The sequence below is a fragment of the Heterocephalus glaber genome, unplaced genomic scaffold (genome assembly GCF_053883595.1).
Source record: "Heterocephalus glaber isolate CG9 unplaced genomic scaffold, H.glaber_assembly_v1.0 deba00001465, whole genome shotgun sequence".
In the NCBI taxonomy this organism is placed as follows: Eukaryota; Metazoa; Chordata; class Mammalia; order Rodentia; family Bathyergidae; genus Heterocephalus; species Heterocephalus glaber.
The window spans coordinates 25,440,188-25,463,347 of NW_028258312.1; positions in this window are offsets into that span (position 1 = coordinate 25,440,188).

Genomic DNA, 23,160 nt, shown 5'->3' on the forward strand with positions numbered 1-23,160 from the left:
TTATATTTCATTTGTATAAAATAAAGGTTCTTTAAGAGACAACCACATTCATGGTAAACCAATATTTTTTCACAGGAAAAAAGAATAACCCATGTTGACTAGACACATTTTAGGCTCTGCTTGCAGGACTTTCTTGGCCACAGTGACAATACGGGTGCCTGATGCAAAGACATCAATCAATAGGCTGAACAGTTGCCTGTAAGGTACTCTGGGATGAAAGTGTATTCTGAAGTGGACAATGTGATGCTCACGTTTAAAGATACTTGGGGAAAATGGCAAGTATTAGTCAGTTAGTAGCTGATTATAAAGATCACAAGAGATCACAACCAAGCCAAAGTGTTTGTGAGCTGGAATGATAATGAAAGTACAGCTGTGTTATAGACAAAAGATGCAGAGTAAATCCAAATAGTAAGAGAAAACAGAAGAGTAATCAATGACCAAGAGAGAACCATATCATGTTAATGGACAGAACTATGGTAAAATTCCATCCGATTGGGCTGTCATGACCAATAGAACTGCAGCAAAGCTTTTTTCTAGTTCAGGCTCCTTTGAAAACAGATAATCTCTCACTTTCTGGCTAGTTCCATTCCTTTCATTACTTTAGAACTTCATTGCACCTAAAAGAGCCAGACTATTCCACATAATAAAGCCTCTAATATAGATGCGTTTCAAAGAATTCTCAAGGCAAGGTTTTTCTCTAGTATATGCCTCAATGTAAAATTGTTTGATGGGATATTTAGGATAAAAATGTCTTGTCAGTGTTTTTGAGCATGGGCAGAGGGCAAAGGGCTCTGGCACAAAAGTGGATATTACTGTTTGAAATCACCTTTTCTAAAAATGTTCACTTTTCCCTGCCAATAAACATGTGAAGGCAAAAAACAAAAACAAAAACAAAAACAAAAACACCAAACAAATGAAAAAAGAAATTTCTATCTCCTATAGTTTTTGGGTCAGGGATTTAGCTTAGTGGTTCTGCCGCTTGCCTTGCAAGTACAAGGACCTGAGTTCGCTCCCCAGTACCAAAAAAAAAAAAATGTGAAGGAAACTCCCCTGTCCCCTAAATATGGTTTACTTAATTTTTTGAGGAGTGATATTGAGGAACATCAGAGTGAAAAATATTGGGAGTTCTTACTCTGTTTCTGGACTTACACTACATATAATGTCACCCTATATTTTCATGTCATCACTTTGAACTTTACTTGCCTTACTTTTATTTCTTCTTTTCTTTCTTGACCTCTCAGTTTCTGAAAGTTTCCTCAGTTATCTTATTACTGCTATAAGCCTGTCAATTTCACCTTGTTATTCCATGGAGTTTTGCTTTGTATGCTTTGAGAATATACTGTAAAGCAAACAAAACTGCAGGATTGTCAAATCTTATGGATGAATATGCTTACCATCATATAATAACTCTTTCTGTACAGAATCTGAATTTTTACACTTAGAGCCTGCTTTTTCTATTATGTATATTATGACACCATCTTCCTTTTATTACTATCTTCATGGGCTATTTTCTTTGCTGATATTTTTTCCCCTTTGCTTTTAGATATTCTGTGCCATCTCAGTATGTAGTACAAAATAGTGTTAAGAACACGGTCCCCAGAAAACAATTGACTAGCTTGTGGTTTCTAGCTGTATAACTCAGGCTGCTTACTTAACCTCTGCTATAGTATGAATGTCTGTTTCCCTTAAAATTCATAGGTGGAAAATTAATTGCATATAAGATAATATTCAAAGCTGGGGACTTTAGAAGGTGATTAGATCATGAAAAGTGAACCTTATTTGAAAGGACTAATCCTTTCACAGTCAAACCTTGACAATAGATTGTTTTGAAACTCATCAAATTGCAAGTTAGCATCTGATGGTGCTGATTGACTTGTGACTTGCTACCCTTTCCATCCAAAACAGTTTGTTTGGTATTCATCACACCTTCTGGAACCAATGAACAGAGAGTAGTGAGGTACCATTGTACATTTGCCCCTTCTTCTATGAGAGAACACAGCAAAATATCTTCCATGAATCAGCAGACAAACCTCACTAGTTCCTGATTGGAACTAGTGAACTAGCACCTTAATCTCAGACCTCTCAGCCTACAGAGGAGTTAGGCAAATTCCGTGGTTTATAACATAACTGGTCTCTGGCATTTTGTTATACAGAGCCTGAATGAACTGAACTTTTCCATTCTTCAATTTTTTGATCTGAAAAAATGAATTACAATAGTACTTCATAGGCTCATTGTGGGTATTAAATAAATTAGTGTGAGAAAATCACACAGAACATTCCCAGTCATATAGTTAGTACTAAATAAATAGTTAAACACATTTTCTAGAGCCAGACTGTCTAGATTTGAGTGTCACTGCTTCCTAGATCTGTGAATTTGTATATACTACTTAGTCACTCTTTTTAAAAATATTTTATTTTATTGGTACATTTTAGGTATACAATATAATGACATTCATCATTGGAAATTTCCACCTTTACATAACTTCTCTTGGTTCTTATTTTTTCCCCACTCCCTTGCCCTCCCTTCAACCCCTCCACTCCTCCCTATTTACACAGACTTTGTTTCCTTTTTTCATATTAATTCCATTCCCTTCTTTCCTTTCCCCTACCCCTCCTATTTCCCCTTCCCCTTTGCCCCTTTTCTTCCTATTTCACATTATCTATTATACGTTTTAGTCCTTATTTACGCTTTCAGTTTCTCACACTAGAGATACTATTCTGTATTTACACATGTGTCCTGTTTATTTCACTTAAGAGTATTGCCTCAATATGCATCCATTTAGCTATAAATGTCTCTAATTTCTCATTTTTAATGGCTGAGTAGTACTCCATTTTATTAAAAAAACACATTTTCTTAATCCAGTCTCCAGTTGATGGGCATTTGGGCTGCTTACAACTTTTAGCTATTACAAATCATGCTGCTATGAACATGGGCACACATATATCACTGTGGTATGATTCTTTTAATTCTTTGGGGAAGATACCCAGCAGGGAAATAGCTGGGTCAAATGGGACTTCCAGTCCTAGTTCTTTGAGGTATCTCCATACTGATTTCCACAGTGGTTGCATTAGTCTACACTGCCACCAGCAGTGGAGGAGGGTTCCTCTTTCCCCACAGCCCTGCCAGCATTTGTTATTGGTTGATTTCATGATAGCAGCCATTCTTTCTGGAGTGAGGTGGAATCTCAGTGTTTCATTTGCATCTCTCGAATGACTAGTGATGTTGAACACTTTTTCATATGTTTATTTCCTATTTCTACTTCTTTGTCTGAGAAATGTCTGTTCATTTCAGATGGCCATTTTTGGACTGGGTCTTTAAATTTGGGAGGTGTGATTTTTTTAAAGTTCTTTATAGATTCAAGATAGTAGACCTTTGTCTGAGGAAGAGCAGGTGAAGATTTTTTCCCACATTGTGGGTTTTCTCTTCACACTGTTGGTGGTTTCTCTTGCTGTGTAGAAGCCTTTTAATAAGAAGAGATCCCACTTGTTGATTGTTTGTGCTAGTTCACAGGCAACTGAGGTTTTGTTCATAAAATCTTTTCCTACACCACTGTCTTCAAGAGTTCTACCTAACCCCTGTTCCGGGTGATTTGGTGTTTCTATTTTATTATTTAGATCTTTAATCCATTTCTATTTTAGTTTAGTGCATGGTGAGAGACATAGGTCTAATTTTAGTCTTTTGCAAGTTGAAACCCAATTTCTCCAGCACCATTTATTAAAGAGGCTATCTTTCCTCCAATGAGGATGTTTGGCTCCTTTATCGAAGATGAGGTGGGTGAGGTGTCTAGAATTGTTTCTGCATCTTTTAATCTGTTCCACTGGTCCTCAGGTCTGTTTCTTTGCCAGTACCAAGCTGTTTTTATCACAGTAGCTTTGTAGTATAGTTTCAAGTTGGGGATTGTGATACCCCCTGCCATGTCTCTGTAACCTAGAATTGCTTTGAGTATTCTGCATCTCTTCTTGTTCCAAATGAATTTTTGGATTGTTTTCTCAAGGTCCATGAAGTATGGTGCTGGGGATTTCAATTGGAATTGCATTGAAACTATATAGCAGTTTTGGGAGTACAGCCATTTTCACTATATTGATCTGCCCTACCCAGGAGCAGGGGATGTCTTTCCATTTTCTGATATCATCTTCAATCTCTCTTTTCAGAGTGTTATCGTTTTCAGAGAAGAGGTCCTTGATTTCTTTTGTTAGGTTGATTCCTTGGTATTTCAGTTTTTTGGATGCTATTGTGAAAGGAATTGTTTGCCCTATTTCTGTCTCAGTGAGTCTATTGTTCATGTAGAGGAAAGCTATTGATTTTTGTGTGTTGACCTTGTATCCAGGTACTTGACTGAATTTGTTTATTAAGTCTAGCAGACTTTTGGTGTAGTTTTTGGGGTCTTCTATATAGAGTATCATGTCGTCTGCAAATAATGACAATTTGACTTCTTCATTTCCTATCTTTATTCCTTTTATTTCTTTCTCTTGTCTAATTGCCATGGCTAATGTTTCCAAAAACTATAGTTGAATGAAGAAGACCTAAAAATTCTAAACAACCCAATATCAACCAATGAAATTGAAAATGTAATTAAAGACTTACCAACTAAGAAAGGCCCAGGTCCTGATGGATTCACTGCTGAATTCTACAAGACCTTTAGAGAGGAACTACTGCCACTACCGTTTAAACTCTTCATTGAAATTGAAAGGGAAATAATACACCCAAATCCATTCCTGGAAGCAAGCATCACCTTGATCCCCAAAGCAGAGATAAACACAACTGAAAAAGAGAACTATAGGCCAATCTCACTAATGAACATAGATGCAAAAATCCTTAATAAGATACTGGCAAATAGAATGCAGAAGATGATCAAGAAGATCATACACCCTCACCAAGTGGGATTCATCCCAGGGACGCAGGGATGGTTTAACATATGCAAATCAATCAATGTAAAAACTATATCAATAGAGCCAAGGACAAAAACCATATGATTATCTCTATAGATGCAGAAAAAGCATTTGACAAAATCCAACATGCATTTATGATAAAAACTCTACAAAAAATTGGAATAGAATGTCTACCTCAATCTGATAAAAGCCACCTATGAAAAATGAACAGCCAATATCATACTAAATGAAAAAACTGAAATCCTTCACACTAAAATCAGGAACAAGACAAGGATGTCTACTATCACCACTCTTGTTCAATACTTAATCACTGTTAATGTCAGTTTTCTATTTGTAACATGAGAAAAGTAATAATACCTACCAGAGGAGTCGGAATGAGTAAATGATGTATTTAAATGTAAAATGCTCAAAGGACTGCCTGATATGCACCAAATATTATCTATTATGATTAAGCCTTAGGGGTATATTAGTTTGTTTTTATGTTGCTGGGACACAATGCCCAACACCCAAAACTTAAAGGGGGAAGGTTTGATTTGGATTACTGTTTCAGGGGATTCAGTCCATGGCTAGGTGGGTACAAGGCAGAAACATCATGGTGGAAGGGCATGGCAGAGGAATTTGTCCCTGGAAGCCCAGAAGCAGAGCAAGGGAACAGTACCAGGGAAACAGTTGTGAAAAGTCTCAAGATACACATCCCAAAGTCATGACTTCTTAGCCCATCCAGAAACACTCAGAAGTGTGCTTCACCATTTGCCTGGGTGGCTTCCAAATCCATTAAGTTGATGCTGTACTTTAGCTATCACATCCCTTCCCTTGTCAACTTGATATTCAGATATTTCTCCTTAAACCATGCTTAATCTCCAAATAAACACAAGATTGTAATTCCACCTAATATGATACATTACGTCATGTACAAAAGAAATACAATAATCCCTTCCCCAAAGAGTCAACTGTTCCAGTATCACTGCTACAATTCCAAGTCAAAATCTGCTCTGAGCCTCAAGGCAAACTCTCAGCTGTGAATACCTCTAAAAATAAAATAAACAAGTTGCTTTGCACCAAGATACAATGGCACAGGGTAAATATTCCCATTCTAAAAGGGAGAAATAGGGAGATAGAAAGGAAGTGGACCAAAGCAAGAGGGTTAATAGGACAACCATTCAGTCCTGCAGCTCCATATCTGCAGCTGGGACACATGGTGGTAACATATGAGCTATAAAAGATTTGGGTGGTCCTGCCCCTGTGACCTTGCTGGTTGCATCCCACATGGCCTGTCTCTTGGCTGGTGATCTGCATCCCTGGAATCTCCAAATTCCTGAGGTCTGCAGAGCACCTTTGTCTTTATTCTCACTGCTTCACACATCGCCTTCTCAGGCATCCCAGTCCTTCTTTTGAATCTGTGTGGTAGCCCTACAACTCCACAACTTTTGCATTTAGCATGCTGGTAAAACCAGCATTTACATGGATGATGCCAAGTTCTGCTGCAAGCACATGCAGTAGCTGTACCAGGCTCACTTGGACCCTGGCAGCAGCAGCTTGGGTGTCTGGATGCTTGAGCATGATGAAATGAATCCCAGGGAACCAATGATCTACGTGTGGCACTTTAATAGGAGGGGGCCGGGGACCGAGAGACTCTTCTCGAGTGAAAAGTTGACACCTTCGGTACCTTTAAGTTTGCCATGGGTAAGGCCTTGTTAATTTCTGAAATGCTCTCAAGCCGATTTTTTTACTGTCCCTGTGGTTTCTTCTCTCTCTTTTTCTCTCTCCTTTATTCCTTCCTTCCTTTGTGTTACTAGGTATTGAGACCAGAGTCTTCATATTGAGCTACATTCTCAGTCCCTTTATTTTATATTTTAAATTCTGAGATGAGAGTCTCAGTAAATTTTTTAATTGAACAAGGTAGGCTTATATTTGTGGTCCTCCTGCCTCAGGCTCCCAGAATGCTGAGATTGCAGGTATGGACCACCATACTTGCTAAGTGACTTTTTAGTGGAGCTAATCTCTGAAGCAATTACATCTTCTTTGGCCCCAACTTTACATGTGATTCCTTTTGAACCAAAATTTAAATTTTTCAAATTTTTCTGTTCTGCATTTTGCCCCCTGGAAAGCATCTAGCTATACCGATGCCACAGCCTTAATATTAAGGTGCTTTGAAATTTCTTGTACCTGCATAATTAGTGAAAGGCCCTTAATCTAATTCTTTGGCAAAATCTCAGGACCTATATAAAATTTAGACTATTTTTTTTTTTTGTCAGAGTATAGCACATATGCCCTCTGGTCCAACTTACAAGGAAGTCTTTTCTCTCAACCTCAACCTTCTGAGTCTGGCCTTTACTGTCCACATTCCTTTAAGTATTCTGATCTTCTGAGCTTTTACCAGAATCACCTAATCAGGCTCTGCATACAGCATTCTAGGGCTTCTCTAGCCCACATCTCCAAATCTTTCTAAACTACTCCCACAAAATAGTTTCAAACGTTCTGACGACTGTACATGGTCTGGTACAGTCACAGCAATGAGCCAACTTGTCTTTTACCAATTTTCTGTATTAGTCATCTTTGCCATCACTAGAACACAATTCCAAACACTCACAACTTAATTTGGTTTAAGGGGATTTGGTGTATGGTTGATTGTTTCCAAAGAAGAAATGTTATGACAGAAGGCCATGGTGGAGCAATAATGCTCAGTGTATGAGACCAAAAATAGACTAGAAGGTCATACCTCCATGACTCACCTAATCATGTTCAGAAGGGTGCCTTACAATACACTTTAGCCATCACAAATGGCTCTTAGTAAGTGCTTAAAGTAGGATTCATTTCTGTTCAATTTTAGAATATCTGATAAATTATATATAATATTTTTTCTATTCATATAAACAGTATTAGGACCTTTCAAATGCCTTAATTCTGATTATTCATTTTCCCATTTTTCATGTTATTTTTGGCCATTATGTCTCTAAACCTGTATAAAACACTTTATTTTTTACCAGCAATGCTTTTTTTCAGATATATATATATATGTTTCTCAATATTTTGCTCTTATTGCTTCCCCCTGGTTTAAGTTTCTCATTGAACAATAACATAGCATATCAAAAATCTGGAAATAATTTTTTATAATAAAAATGTTTATTTGAATGATACTTTTAGATTGAAAGCTATATTCATTTGCTTCTTAAAGGTATTATTTTATTATCTTCTAACATCTATCATAATTGATGAGAAAGCTATTCTCAGTCAAAACATTGTTCATGTGGAGGTAAACTTTTCCCCTAATTGCTTTTAAATTTTTCTTTGATGTTTTAAGTTTCATGTATTTGTAATTTTTTTTCACTTATAATATCTAGAATTAATTGCACTTTTTGCTCCAAATATTCATGGATTTCATTTATTTTTTATATCCTAAGCCAGAATCTTTGAATAGTTGTGTTCTTTCTATTTACTGCTTCTGGGGTTTCTACAAGATGTAGAACAAGCTCAGTTTGTGCTCTATGCCTCTTAATATCTTGTCCAAATTTTCAATCTCTTTGATTCTTGCTGCTGAATTTTGAGTTATTTCTCTGGCTCTATCTTCTAGTTCATAAAGTACTCCTTTGATTGTGTCTAATCTGATTTCAACTCATTTACTGAATTATCAATTTAAGTAAATAATTTTTGCTTCTAGAAGTTCAATTTGGATTTTTTTTCAAATCCAGTCATTTTTTTCATAGTGTATATTCTTTTATTATAATTTCTATTTCATTATTATTTTCTATTTATGATTTTAGGCCTAGTTTTTTGTGGTACTCTCCATTACTTTTTATCTCAAAGTCTTAGAGTATTAGTTTTCCTAGTTTAACTCTCAATTTTCCTTCATGATAAATCATATATTGTATGACATACTTTTTAATTATAAAATTGTCTTCAAGTATATTTTTTAGCCAAAATCTCACTCTGCTGGTCTGGAACTCCCTGAGTAGCTCAGGCTGGCTTCAAACTCACAATTCTGCTATCTCATCCTCCTGAATGCTGAGATTTCAAGCATGGACACCATACGTAGATTGTATTTTTTTTAAGGGAGAATTTTAGAAGTGACCAAGTTCAGTATTTTAGTTTCTTATAGCTATCCTGGAGATTTTCTTGGTCTATAATTAGCTTTACTCTAATATCTTTTTGTAGTGCTTCACAATGTTACAGGTAGCAGTAGCATAATACAGATTTAGAGATATTATTTCTCAAAGCACTTTTTTGTTCTTTTGTTTAGCTAAGCCTATCAATGGATTTATCTTGCTTTTCCTATATGAGATTGATCTGAAATACCTGATTTATGTAGCATATTTAGCTTCAGTACCCCACTTTGAATAAGCACAAGCTCACATATCTTGAAATTGGCTGAATGTTGAGAAGAGTCTTTAATAATAATGATTTATTAAACATAGTTGCCTGGCTATTTTTGGTGGTATCTATTAACATAGATGAAAATCTGTTTTTAAGCTTCCTCTTCTTGTCTTGTAGTGTCTGAGAGTTTCATTCTTTTAGAGCTTAATTATATATATATATATTTTAAAATATCTTGAAATATTTTCTCCAGTAAATGTGTGTAAATAAATAGATTATAGTTTCATTAGCTCACTATGCCAAATTGGAATTATAAATTGGAAAAAGTTTGCCAAAATAAATAAACTTGTTTCAAATTGTAGGTTTTTCCTGATTAATTTAAAGTGAGATCTGTATAATGTGAGACTTAGTTTAAGTATAAGGAGAAAGAGGGCTGGGAATATAGCTCAGTGGTTTCACTGCTTGCTGCACAAGTGCAAGGACCCAAGTTCAATCCCTGGTACAAAAAAAAAAAAGAATAAGGAGAAAGAATGTTTTTGTAAATTAGTGGTACCTATAAGGAAATTTGGGGTGGTGAGTGTTAACATGCATATATTGCGTCTATTCACTATGCATCAAATAATTTTTAAGTTTTTTATAACATCAAAATTCTATGATCTTATTATATAATTGTGTATGCATATTTGTAGGAGTGTGATTGTACTGTGAATGTAAATAATATGTAGGTAGAAAAAGCTCCTCCAATTAATAGAGAATTACATCCAATGATAGATTATATTCAGTACCACACTTTCTCATATTCAGTGGTGATTATTTACATGTTTTTTCTCTAGCAAATATTTCCCTCTGGTATAAACCTTTCTTTCCTATGGTCACTTTCAGATTATTCTCTGTCTCATTGCTTCCACTTATTACTATTATTTGTTCATATCTTCTTCTTCACCCTCTTTGAAATGGCTCATCATCCTATCACTTATTTTTTAAAAAGTAGACACTAGCACATGAGACCTATTTAACTTCCCAGGGTTAGCTAAGAAAGTCAGATAATAGCCCATAGTCAGTAGGCACTTCTGCTGCACTTGAAATCTTGTCATAGAACAAGACTTACTTGGTCAGAGTCGCCACCGTGTCTCTAGGCTTAGCCATCACTGTGAAGTTAGGCAGGCACGAATCTCTCCAAGAGCTGCTGCTTCTTCTTGATGGAGGTTTTGGGCAGAAGCATGAGGTAGACTGTAGCAGTGAGGGCTGGGGCAGATCACATTTGACTTTACGTGCAGGAACAGGGTATAATGACTATTCCCACTCCAGTTACTGATTCAATAGATAAATGTCACCTACTCTGGAACTAGAAAAAAAATCTTAATTTTGTCTTGTCTCTGGCTTCTGGGAATGTCACTGTAGTGGCCTCAGAGTCCTTCAATTATTTTCTCTTAGATTTCAAAATGTGCAGGCAATGTGAGAGGAACTAATCATTATCTCATGGCATAAAGTACATTAAATTTTAAAGCATTTGCCTCCCTTTCTCTCCACAATTAAATGTAGACAAATATTTTCAAATGGGCGAAATTTACTGTCATAATGCCAATATCTTAATAGGGTCATTTGTGCTCTACATAGTGGGCACATGTCAAAGCCATTGTTCCAAGTATTTTTTTTGAGACATTTAGTGATAAGTAAATACTTATTAAATAGTCAATTATCTCCAGTTTAAAATTATGACAATTAAAATATATTAAATTATTTATATATTGACATATTGCTTTATTTTTTAAAAAAACACTGATGTAATATTCTTGTCATTTTAGTTAGAAAGATTGTTTATCTGATTTTACTATTATATAGTGTCTTCATTTCTGCAAATATTGCTGTTTAAATTTTTTTTCCTAAACACAAAAAGTAGACAAAATTACCTTTTAGCTACTTAATTAAAAAATCCTATTAATTTTCTAAATAATATCCCACCAATATATTAAGATACTTTAAGGAGAAAATCATCAAAATATATCCATCAATACTATGCACTGAAAATTTATGTTGCACCCATATTTACATTTTGAAGCCCTAATTAGCAGTGAGATACTTAGATGACATCATTCTACTAGGGCCTCCATGTTGAAATTGGTATCTTCCTAAGAAGAGGAAGAACTTGGAGCCCTGCCCACATTTTCTTTGTACCCTGTGAGTGCAACCTAGGAAGGCAGCCATTTGCCAACTGGGACATGAGCCTTCACCAGACACTACATCTTCCAACTCTCCATATGGGACTTCCCAGCCTCCAAAACCATGAGAAATTAGTATTTGTTATTTAAGCTACACACTCGATAGTATTTTGCTAAAGCAACCTAAATTAAGACAACAAACAAAACCTAAGGGATTCAAACACATTTTCTCTTATTAAAGGAATAATACAATTCCTTCAAATATATCTAAGTGCAGCAATAATTGGACATTAATATTCTCTTATTTTTAGACATGCCAGCCTTATTTACCCTACTTAGATTTTTAAAAATCTTTATCAGGCTCTCATGACTTCCTTTAGTGCATTTTGCACAAATGAATTATTCAAACAGCTGTTGTGAATGAATCAGAGGCAACTTCCCGTTTCTTTGCTCTTTTCTGAATAATTATGTACAGAAGTAGCAGGGAGAAGGAGTGGCACAAACTACCCCATACACACACAAAGGCCATAATAAAACAGTTTTCCCTTCCTTTGGGTTAAGATTTATTACCTGTATATCATCATTTATTATATTGTAAGTACATCTTGGACACCTGGAAAAATAGTAGTTACAATGGGAAAGCTCTTCATCTGAAGTGTAGCATTTAAATTTATTCTTCGTGGCTTGGTAGGAAAAGAGAAAAGACATGGGAGAGGGAATTCTTTCTAGTGTTGTTTTCCATTTTAGTATGAATTGACAACATTTTATATTGGGAAATTGCATCTCTTTTTTGTGCTGTAGTGCAATAGCTAGATTTTGGATAATCAGACTCAGATAAAGCTAGTGGTGTGCTAATAAAAGTTTAACAACTCTTGCTTGCAGCAATTACTAATTTTGTGATACTCCCACAATGACCAATTTAAGGTATGAAACTGACACTGCTAAATGTGGAGTTTGGAAGACATCAGAGAATCAATTCTCATAAGTCATGGAGAGCTGGCTCCATCCAGCAAAATAAAGCATAAACTTCTAGAGGAAAAGGATTTTGTGTAACCCATTGTAGGTAACCACACAAAGTATAGTGTGTATATATATATATATATATATATATATATATATATGATAAATTTGCTATGCTGTCCTTAGTAAAAGTTGGAAATTTCAAACCTTAAGGTGTTTATATCAAATGATTCATCAGTTTTCTAGTGATTCATAAGGATACAAGTGAAGACTATTACGTGAATAAAATCAAATGTATGAATATTCTTAAACCAGTTTCTAGTTTTCAGTTTCTCTATTATGTAAGTGTTTAATTGGGCCACCAAAAAAATTAACACAAGAAACCATTTCACTCTTTCCTTCTTTTCTCATTTCCATACTTACGGACAGCAATGCCTAAAAGTCACAGATAATTCACAATCTGAAGAAGAAATATTTACAGAATCAATAGTTAAATTTGTCCAAGATTTGATACAATATTTTTAAATAATTCATTTTCACCGGTTAAAAAATAGAGTATTTTGTTTCATTTTGGCATATGTATTTTGTGCCAGGAGCCCAAACAATATTTTTTGAGAGCCTACTATGTGCTGGGTGCTTTTCAAGATGGTGGAGCACAAAAGTGAACAAAACCAACAAAAAACCTCTACCCTCATATGGCTTACATTTGGATATAGGGGGAAAAAACCAACAAAAAAGCGAAACACCATGTGACAAATGGATACCATTGCTGAGGAGATAAAAGTAGAGCGAGGAAACATTGAGAATAACATTTCAGGCAGATAGGTAGAGAATTTGCTGTAACAGTACAGAGGAATCACCCCTAGGTCTTGACCTTTGCCTTATCTTAGTCTATGAAGAACTCTACTGACCAACCCATGTATCCAAGGCCACTTCTGAAAAACCGCAAATTTCTAAAGCCCTTGAATAGGCATTTCTTTAGTCCGAGACTACAGAAGAAAGAAAATGCATCTAATGATGCATTTAAGAGATAGAGTCTGCTAGGGGACTTTCTGTAATGAGATGGGAGAGAAGTTTTCTTTGTCTCCACTGAGAAAGGCCCAGGGAGGAGAAGGTTAGCAGTAACAAAGGCGACAAGAAAGTACATATTTTCACTTGAGTCCTTATTTTTTTGCTCATTAAAAAAAAAAAGGTTGAACATGTTGAAAACTTTATGTAAAAATTTTAGGATATTGAATTCAAAGTTGCTCTTAAAAATTGGAACATGTTACCACTGGGAAGTACATTCTCCATTTTCTGGTTAATAAAAATCCCAAAAGGTTTTGGCGTAACCACTGTAAACAATTGGAAGAGTTAAGGAGAAGGATATGAGTGTACATAAAATAAAGAAATGAGTGATAATTCCTGGGCAATATTTTGGTGAAATATGTTTACAACCTCTCCAAGCCTATCATTTATATTTGAAAAATCATTAAATTAAAAACTGACTAGATTTAAATGTTTTACTTAATTCCAACTCTAGTATGTTATAGAGAGGAAAAATAAAACCTTTATTTCAATCCCTATGCTTTCCATTTTTTTAGTGTAGAATGCATGAGCATTGGTAATATCTCTACACTGAGTTAGGGACAGGGGGGATTGGGCCAATTTCAGGTGCCAGTTAAGGAGTGGGTTTTATGCGAGTGATTCAGAGCCTGAGAACTGAAGTTGATTTCAGCGTGTGTACTTGTAAGTGGTTTACATTAATGCAAATTTGGCACATGAATGAGTCAGAAGGAATTCAAGCTGACCTTGCAGGCTGTCTACAGAGAGGGAGAATCTAATGTTTTAGTATGTGAAAGAGAAAATATTACTAAAAAATTACACAAGGCTTTTTGCTCCTTAAAAAGAATTCTTTTGGCAAAGTATCTGTTTTCACATTAGGCTCTTGCTTGGGATGTTTTCTTTACAATGATTTACATTTCTGCTGTTTAAAAATTTCACAAGTTTAATTTAAAAGTGCTCCTACAAAATTTATATTTTATCTCACTCTCATCATGGAAGTTTCTAAAATAAAATATACAAGTGCTTCTTGGTATTGTATATTTTTAGTGCCATGGAATCCTGGGTACTGTGGATGTGGTGATAGGAAAACTCCAGGGGAGGGACAAAAAATGCAGATACAGAGAAAATTGGAAAGATTCACTGATGATACTTGTGAACTAGTAATTGTAGATGTTGTGGTAAAATACATTGACTACCATTAAATTTTATGCCCCTCTGTATTGGCTATCATCCAACATACACTGCTTCAAAGAGAAGAGAGAAACTGAGACACTCTCTAGAATTCCACATATTGTCAAACCAAAAACTTGCTGCAGTTTTCCCTCATGACACTAATCTCAGACATTTATTCTTAATAAAATAAGTAAAGAAATCAATAGCTCTCTAATTGGTGGAAGCTCTTGGGGTGGTTGTATAAAGTTCATTACTCTTCAGACATTTAATAAGCAAATGTCCTTGCAGCAACTCCAAATGGCTTCAGTTCCTATTGAACACAGTTCTCTTTTCAAACCATTGATGTGAAATGATTCTATTGACACTAGCTATTGAAGAAAATCTTTAGTTGAAGGGAACCATGTCCAACATTTATCTCTATTGGTGGAATTTTTTCATTTTATTTATTCTTCTTTTATTTTTTTATGTGAGAAGGAAAAAACAAAGTCAGATCAAACACATCTATAGAACAAAGCACCAGGGTTCACACTAATGTGCAGGGATGGGAAGATTTTGCTCTAATTTACTCTGAAAAGCCCTGATGAATTTTCCCATACTTCAGACATAGGCATAGCAGTGCATGCCTCGGCCACTGCTGCACAATGTCTAAGAAATGTGTTTCTCACTTAACTTGAAGTTTCCGTGCTTTTCTACACATCTTTTAAGCATTCTTTTCTATTTTGAGTTCCTTTTTGTTTGTAAAACAGAAAGTAAATTTAGAAATGAGAAGAGAGGAGCAGGCTTAGATTTGGAGATGAAGCAGCATGTTTTTATTCTTCTAAGTCAGTATTTGAAAAGGAATGCATACCTAAATTGTTTGGACTGTTTTTATTCTGAGTACTGTCATGATGCTAGTTGAGCAAAGACACCAGAAAAGCCCTTCTGGACATTTCAGGGTTTCTCACCCCTTGGTGTTTGAAGTCAGTGCTGACTCCATGTCTACCATTCACTGGTCCTTTAATCAGTGTCCAGTCTGTCCGAAGAGAATAGCCCCAGGATGGAGCCCCAGACCAGGCCATGGGCAGCACCCCTTTGTCCCTCTCGCATGGATGGGACATGATTCCACAGGATTAGCCAACAATTATACGCTCTGAACTGATCAATTCAGTCAATTTACTGTGCAAAGTAAATTGATCCTTCAGAACAAAGGGTTCTGTCAGCAGGCAGCTACCTGAGAAAGCAGCATGCCTGTGTAAACAGTTCTGTCCTTGTCCCAGTGTGGAGTGGCCCTGCACCATATGGTGCCACCATGAACTTATTAGCTGACGGATTAACTGATCCCTGCATTTGGGATCCCCAGTTTCCAGCTGTGAGAATGATTGATGGGCTAACTACTGCTCCAGTCTTGGAAGTTATTTCCTCCATTTAACAGAGTCAAGAAGACAGAAAATTGCCCCCTTTGTAAATGCTAATCTCACCACTCCTTCGAACACCCAACATAGCAATTTATTCAAGGCAAAGTCTTAAAATTGGTATAGTGCACATCAAATGCATACTAATTAGCAATTTCTTTTGAAGGCTCCATCACTTATTAAGGGTCTCCTTTTCCATATGTTCATCATGCCCCACTTCACCCTTTAATTACAAAACAGCACTTTCAACTAATTGTGAGAAGGTATATTGTGCCCAGAATCTGTATTAAACACTATACCTTCTGATGCCTAATTTAGGGTCACATCGAAGCCAGACAGATAAGCAGGCAAAAAAAGCTCACAACTGTCATCTGCAATTTTAGGCATATTTGGGTGTTGTTCCAGAGGAGCATTTTATCTGAGATGGCAGCGATGAATCTTCAGTGGGTATCACAACAAGCACAGGGAGAAAGAATGGATTCATCTTAGCTTCATAACTGGGATCTTTTTAAGTTTGAGAAGATCCTGCATGAATCCAATAGACACATGATAAAACTATTTGCAACTTTGCAAGTTCTTCACCCATACATCAAGAAACCACATTGTTTTGCAAGGGTAATAATTAGTTACTGTAATTGTACTATAGAAAGGGGAGATTTGCAAGATATACTTGGAATGATACTTAAAACAAATGTGCTCCCACTGTGAAAACTTGGTTTTCCTTTATTAAAACCAACACCTTTGAGAAATTTAGGTAGCACTAATTTTGGTCCTATTTATATGTCTATCATTTATAGTCCATTATTATCAACTTTGCTATATAGTGGCTGATAGAGAGCAAGTCCTGATCAGTTCCTTTCTCTGGCCCTTTATTTCCACAGAATTTTCTAGAGAATTTAGTAATAATTCTTTCTTGTTGATGTGGGCACTGAAATAGAATTGGTGTTTAGCTATACTTAGGTTGCAAAATGAGGATAGAACCAAAGAAACCTTTGGATTCAGAATGAGGAAAAGACAGCTAAGGGATCTGTACTTCAAGAAAATTTAATTTTTCACAAAATTCTGGTGAACTAGATGTTATCAGATAATAAAAAGTTATAAATACTCCAAGGAACTAGTGAGATCCAATGATCATTAACTTAAGACTTTGAGGTAGTTTCAAAAACCATAGCTACTGCTGGAAGATAAAATAAGTATAACTCTTTTTTTTTTTTTTTTTTTTTTGGTACCGGTGATTGAACTCAGGTCCTGCTGCTTGCGAGGCAGGCAGCGGAACCACTGAGCTAAATCCCTGGCAAGTACAACTCTTGAAGACATGGAAAGAGGCAAGAACTTTCTGAACAGAACCTCTATGGTACAAGAAATAATACTAAGAATCAGTAAATGTGATTATATCAAATTAAAAAGCTTCTGCACAGCAAGGGAAATAACTAATGGAGTGAAGAATCAATCTACAGAATGGGAAAAAAATTTTCCAGCTACTCTTCAGACAGAGGACCAACATCAAGAATATATAAAAAACTCAAAGAGAAATTAGACACTCCAAAACAAATGACTAAATCAAAATGAAACCAAATAGGCAACCGAAATGCAAAGACACGTCTAAGAAGTACAAATGGTCAATAAATTCATGAAGAAATGCTCATCGTTGCTAGCCAACAGAGAACACAAACTAAAACTACATTGAGTTACCACCTTATCCCAGAAAGAGTAACTATCATCAAAAAATCTAGAACAAATTCCTGCAAGGGTGTGGGGAAAATGGAATTCTTCTATATTGTTGGTGGGAATGTAAAGTAGTATAATCATTACGGAAGTCAATGTGGAGATTCCTCAAAAAACTAAAAATAGATCCAGCTATCGCCCTTCTAGATATGTGCTCAAAACAGTTAAAATCATCACATTAAAGGGATACATGCATATCCATGTTTATATCAGTACAATTATAATAGCTAGATCTTGGAAACAGTGTATATGTTCATCAACAGATGAATGGATAAAGAAAATTTGGAGTGCTGCACTACCTACCATACAGAAAGGTAAACCTGAGGTATTTGTAGGTAAATGGCTGGAATTTGAGAACATAATATTAAGTGAAATAAGTCAGATACACAAGCTTAAATATCCCATGGTTTCTCTTATATGAAAAGCACTATGTATATTTATAAAATAATAAATACTTAAATTTGCATTTAATGAGTGGAAAAGATGACAAGAATGTGAATTTCAAGATACGTATAGATTGTATTTTCTCTAGAAAATAATTGGAAGTACTTTTGAGCAGCTCAAAAGTTGGGCTACCAATCAAGGCTCACCTAGGATTTGGATCCTGGCTTGTTAGTGATGTAGCTTTGGGAGATTTTCACTGTTTTGAATCTGTTTCCTCCCCTGAGACTCATGATGGATATCATACCTCACTCACAGGTTTGAGTTAAACCTTGTATGCTGATATGGAAGTATGCTGGCATAGATTGGAGCAGAGTTGAAGGTTAAAACATTTGTCTTTTTCTTCCTTTCATTCACAAACCACTTTGGCAACTTGAATTCACTAATTCTCAGTACCATCCTCACCATTTAGGCTCTTTCTGTGGGAAAAGAATTTCAGTGTTTCTCTTCCCCACAAAGATCATAAAGAAATTGTGTTTAATACTTTTCACAGATCTAGAAAAATAATCTTAATATCTCTATGAAAACACAGACCCCCAAAAGCCAAAGCAATCCTTAGCAAAAAGATCAAAGCTGGAGGCATCACAACACCTCATTTCAAGACATACTATAGAGCCATAGTAACCAGAACAGTATGGTGCCAGCATAAAAGAAGACCCATAGACTGATGAAATAGAGGGGAGAGCCTACAAAAACACCACAAATTTATAGCTGACTGATTCTTGACAAAGGTGACAGAATCACATATTGGAGAAAGGACAGTGTCTTCAATGCATGGTGCTGGGAAAACTGGATATCCACATGCAAAAGATGGAAACTTGACCGCTATCTCTCATCATGTACAAAAATCAACTCAAAATTGACTTACATTTGAGATCTGAAACTTTGAACTGCTAGAAGAAAGCAAAGGGTAAACATTCTAAGATACTGATAGAGGCAGTGGATTTCTGAATATGATCCCCAAAGCACAGGAAACAAAAGCAAAAATTGACAAATGACATTACATCAAACTAAAAAAGATGCACAGCAAAGGAAACAATCAAGAGTGAAGAAATAACATACAAAATAAAAAAAATTTGCAAATTATCTGTCTGACCGAGGATTAGTATACAGAGTTTAAGGAACTCAAAAACTTTCACAAAATAAAAAAACCAAATAAACCAAATTAAAAATTTGCAAATAATCTGAAAAGGCATTCCCCTCCCCCAAAAGAAATACAGATGGCAGCAAATGTATGAAAAATGTTCAGTATCATTAACTTTCAGGAAAACGCAAATCAAAACTACACCAGTAAGTGGCTATTATCAAACAAACAAAAAGCCAAAACAAACAATAAAAAATAAATGCTGGGAAGGTTGTGGAGAAGAAAGAATTTTCATACACTGTGGTTGGAATATAAATTGGTACAGCTATTATGAAGAACAGTATGGAGTTTCATCAAGAAGGTAAAAATAGTTGTATCATAAAATCCAAGTATCCCACTTCGAGACATACATCCCAAGGAAGTGAAATCAGCACAAAAAGAGAAGCCTGTAAATCCATGTTTATTATGGTACTGTTCACAGTGCTAAGCCATGGAATCAGTCTAGGTGCTCATCAACACAATAGATAAAGAAAATGTGGTACTGTGCTTATACAGAATGGATCATGATTCAGCCATAAACAAGAGTACATTCCTGTCATTTGCAGCGAAATGGATAGAATTGGAGGAAATTATGTTAAGTGAAATAAACCGGACACAGAAAAATAAGTACTGTATATTCTTCCATATATAGAAGCTAAAAAAAGGTGACCTGAATGTACAATAGTAATTGATAGAGATTGGAAAGGGAGCATGTGGGAGGAGGGTGGATAAAGAGGTTGGATTTGATTAGCACACACTGTATCCATGTGTGGGAATACTACACTGAGCACCATTGATGCGTGGCAGCATAAGTTAATAAAAAGATACATTTTAAGAAGAAAAATTCCATAACAAAAAGAACCTAATATCAAAATGGAAAGAAAATGAAAAATATTATGTAGTCATCTTTCAAGTAATACAAAATTCACTAAACACTAGTGATGTGTGGGGGACAATCACTGATGTTGAAGTGGCTTTCTGAAATCTGATTACTCTTTTAATAAACAGTTGAATTTCAGTTTTGAAACTGTGATGTATGCAGAGAACAATTCATGCAAACAATGGAATTAGAGAAAGGTCGTCATATTTATGAAAAATATTCTCAAAGGGATTGTGAGGAAGTCAATTGTATAAACCTGGCAATAACTGTCAGGTAAGAATGATTAGCATTTTCTCTTGTCTTTTTTAGTTCTAACAGTTTTTGGTAAGTTTATATTGAATTGGGGTTGTATAGATATCCAAACAGACCCGCCAAATATCTTAAAGTTTACTCGACTTCGCTGAAAAATTTGGAGCTGCCAGCTGAAGAAGTGGAGCTGGAACGCCTTAGGCTGTTCTGCATGGGAGATTCTGGTCAGAGCTCAGAAGACCAGGAAACTGGTAAAGACCAGGCTAGGGAGGTTTTGCTAGGAAAAAGGACTGCATAGGCTGTTGGACTCCAGATGTGTGCCATGGCTTGGCAGAAAGTTTGTCTGCATTTTGTGCAAGTCCAGTGATTGCCTGAGACTGAGATTAGGGGTGGTGAACTAATTAATCTTGCAGAAGAAATTTCAAGGCAGTCAAATATTGAGGCAGTGGTGTGGTTACTATTGGGAGCTTTTAGCCAGGTCTAAAATGTTGATGTTGCAAATCAAGAGCAAAAAGCTCAGAAGAATGATTTAAAACGTTTTGAGTATCGTCAGAAAGGAGGCTCCAGTAAAGTTTCATCCTGCAAAGACAGAACAGAGGAGATCTCGATTGCTGAAAAGGAAAAGGAGAACAGAAAAGATGGCCCAAGGACATCACAAGCCACAGCAAGGCTCTATGCTTTGCAGCCTCAAAATTGCAAAAGTGAAAGAATTTGCTTTAAGAAGAAAGACCCAGAGCACCATACCCTGTTCCAGAATGACGGCTGCTTAGGGAAGTTGTTCCTCAGGATTTGGTTCATAGGCACTGGACCCTACAGCCAAGAGAGAGGAAAGGCTGGCTACTACTGTTCCACCTGGCAGCAGACCTTGGCATCATCCATGTGGCGCTGGTTTTAGGTACATGTAGAATGCAGGAGTTGTGGGGTCAGGGAGGCTTCCACTCAGATTTCAGAAGGCCTGGGAGGCCAGGCAGTCTGCTCCTGAGAGGGCAGTGTGTGAAAATGTTAGTGTGAAGCTGAAGGTGCAGTAGAGACTCCAGAAGTTTGGAGAAGCCAGTAGTGTGGATCCTCTGAGGTAAACTCCAAGGAAGGAGCAGAGCTGGCCCATGAGAGAGGCCATGGCAGCTGCAACCACCAGAAGTGCCCTAGGAGTGGAGCCACCCATGCCCTTTGGAGTTCACAAATTGCCACAGATTACCTTGGATGCTGGAAGTAGAACAATGAAATGTAATGTTTGGCCTGCTACATTTTGGACTTACTTTGGCCCATTTCTTTGTATTCTCCTGTTTGTATCTTTTGGAATGGTAGTGTCTATCTTGTGCCATTGAACGTTGGAAGTGGTTGACTTTCTTTTCATTTGTATAGGGGCCTGCAGCCAAGAGTTTGCCTTAAATCTCAGAGGACTTGGAACTTGAACTTTTCAGCAATGCTGAAACTATTAGGACTTTGGCAATGCTTAGACATGGACTAAATGCTTTTGTGCATAAAGCTATATGTGTGAGTCTTTGCGGGGGGCGTGGCAGGGGAAGACTGTTATGGTTTGTGTTTAGATGTCTCCTTGAAGCCTCATGCAGATAAGGTGGGGCTCTTTTTCAGAGGTAGTTGAATCTGGAATGTGTGATGCTGGGGTTAAGGGTGCATGATTACTAAACCACTACATGTGAGTGATTAGTTTGGCACCGCCCTAAGCCTGGTAGTCTGAATAAGATACAATGGGCAGAAGATGCTGTAAAGCTCTCTTGTTGACTTTCCTACCTTGTGCACCTGGATTCTATGTTGTTTCTCCTCTGCAATCCCTGCCTCAGAGCCAGCCGATTATGGACTGAAACCTCTGTAAACTGTAAGCCAGATAAACTCCTCCCCCTCTAATTTTGGATGCTGGGGATTTTGTCTCAGTAAGGAGAGAAAAGCAACTAACACATTGGGGAAATTTTACTCTTGAAAAATCTCTCTCGTCACCTTGATCAACTGTTGAACTCCAAGTGACTTATGAGGAAGAATCTTCTCTTATACATATGTGTATACCTTGTCTTTGAAAAATAGTAAATATTCATTGATTGTGGTTGAACAAAGGAAATCATCATGATTTGTGAAAGCATGTCTATTGTACTATCAGAAAAGATGTGAATACCAAAGAATATTCCCAAAATACACCAGGCTTGTACAGCACCGCAAACTTTATTTATTTATTTATTTGTTTGTTTTATTTTTTTATTTTTGGTACCGGGGATTGAACTCGGGACCTTGCACTTATGAGGCAGGTGGTGGAACCACTGAGCTAAATTCCCAGCCCCTCAAGCTTTATATTTTGATTTTTAAAACTATGCCCTTTAGAAATTAAAAGCTATCTCCACTCACACATTCTCCCCTTCTGACCTGAAAGCCATATTTCCTTCCTTACCTTCTACCTTAACTCTCTGCTTCCTGGCTGCCATAATGTGAGCAGATTTCTGACTGGTTTCCACCAGTCACTTTCACCATAATGTCCTTGCATTGGAGTCAGTCTTCTGGAATGAATCTTCTAACGAACATGAGCCAAGAGAACTTCTTTACGTCATAGGTGTTGGGTTTTGTCCTCGCATTGAGAAAGTAACTAAGAAAGATTTGGGTACCAGAGAAGGAGGATATTTTTATGACTGTATCTGACCATGTAGTTCAGAAGCCTTTGGAACTGGTTTCAAGAGGAAATTGGAAAGGTCTGGAGATGCCAGTTACAGAAGCCCTAGAATTCTGTAAGATGAGCTTGATGGGAGAATCTGGTTGGAGCTTAGAAGACCAGAATAGTTATAGAAATGTGCACAGTAAAGGCCTAGGATC